This window comes from Hipposideros armiger, unplaced genomic scaffold (assembly GCF_001890085.2).
Source record: "Hipposideros armiger isolate ML-2016 unplaced genomic scaffold, ASM189008v1 scaffold_9, whole genome shotgun sequence".
In the NCBI taxonomy this organism is placed as follows: Eukaryota; Metazoa; Chordata; class Mammalia; order Chiroptera; family Hipposideridae; genus Hipposideros; species Hipposideros armiger.
The window spans coordinates 217,581-219,241 of NW_017731359.1; the positions used below are offsets into that span (position 1 = coordinate 217,581).

General features: G+C 43.8%; 1 protein-coding gene and 1 pseudogene across 8 annotated transcripts in view; both read left to right on the plus strand.

Annotated features, from left to right (window-relative positions):
• The window catches only part of IL34 (interleukin 34), a 63,626-nt gene that overhangs the window by 42,677 nt on the left and 19,288 nt on the right, over positions 1–1,661 (plus strand). The window lies entirely within an intron of this gene.
• LOC109388959 (dnaJ homolog subfamily C member 7 pseudogene) lies at positions 62–1,343 on the plus strand (annotated as a pseudogene).

Genomic DNA, 1,661 nt, shown 5'->3' on the forward strand with positions numbered 1-1,661 from the left:
TAAATCCATATCTATCTATGCTTCTATGGTCAACTGACTTTTGGTGAGGGTGCCAAAAGCCATAGACATGCGCCCTAAAAGTACTAGCTATTATGGGACTTGAGCAGCCACCTTCATGATGCTCAAAGGTTCTGGGAAGCTCTTGAAGATGCTCAGTCAGGTTGGATGACAGTTTCCTCTGGGGACATCATGAGTGGACATCATGAATGATACCTCTCTCTAGGGAGTGCCAATGGCAGCATGTCACAGTTTCCAGAGAACCCAATAACTGGATCAGAAAAATGCTCGGGCACAACAGAGTGCGAGAATGCTAATGCAGAACATGAGAAAGTAGCAGAAACAGATTTTGAGAAGTGGGATTTTTGGAAGGTTGTTTTCTGCACGGACCACGCCCCAGAATTTGCTCCTGCCTGCCACTGTTTCAAAATCTCCAATGTGGAATATTTAGCAATGCAGGGTCATTATTCAGAAGCACAGCCTGTGGCCAGTGACATTTTACAAATGTAATCCACCATCGTGGATGCTCTGTATGTCTGAGGTCTTTGCTTTTATTATGAAGGTTGTACTGAGAAGGCCATTCAGTTTTTTGTACAGGCTCTCAGGATGGCTCCTGGCCACAAGAAGGCCTGCGTTGTTTGCAGAAATGTCAAAGCACTTAAAGAAAGAAGATGGGAATAAAGCCTTTAAAGAAGGAAATCACAAGCTAGCCTATGAACTGTACATAGAAGTCCTGGGGATAGACCCCAACAATATAAAAGCAAATGCTAAACTCTACTGTCATCAGGGTACAGTTAATTCCAAGCTTAGGAAACTAGATGATGCGGCAGAAGACTGCACAAACGCAGGAAGGCTCAATGACACGTGTGTGAAAACCTTGAGAAGAGCTCAGTGTTCCATGGACACAGAACAGTGTGAAGAAGAGTGGAGGACTATGAAAAAAATGTAATTAGATAAGAACATAAACAGTTCCTAAAAATGCACAGCTAGAGCTGAAGAAGAGTAAGAGGGCAGATTACTACAAGATTCCGGGAATGCACGTGAAAGCCTCTGAGGACGAGATCAGGAAAGCTTATCGGAAACAGGCCTTGATGCACCATCTGGATGGGCACAGAGGGGCCAGGGCCAAGTTCAAAGTTTGGAAGGAGGAGAAAAAGTTCAAGGAAGTTGGATCCTCTCTGATCCCAAGAAAAAGAAATGCTATGACAGTGCACAGGACTGGGATGAGGAGGACAAGAATATGGGTGATTTTGATGCAAATAACATCTTCAAGGGATTCTTTTGGCCCTGGGGACTTCATCTTTGAAGCACCTAGTCCAGGGAATTTCTTTTTTCAGTTTGGCTAATGAAAGAAAACCATCCAGAACGTGGGAAATGCAGACTTGCTCAATTTAACCTTGACCCTGAACAGTTCACCTCCTCCCCTCATCATGTCTCCACGTATTTAGAGCAGTTTTATTTTCTCAGTTGTGTACTCTGTGTCTGTGAGTGGGGTGAGGGAAAGGGGGCCGGTGCCAAAGACTGCAGGTAGAGGAGGGGCTTGGGGTATAGATAGGGAGGCGGCTTGTGAATTTTTGTTTTACTATTTAACTTTATTAAAAAAGAAAAAAAATGCAGTAATACTTTGGCTTGCGAGCATAATTCGTTTCAGAAACAAACTACTC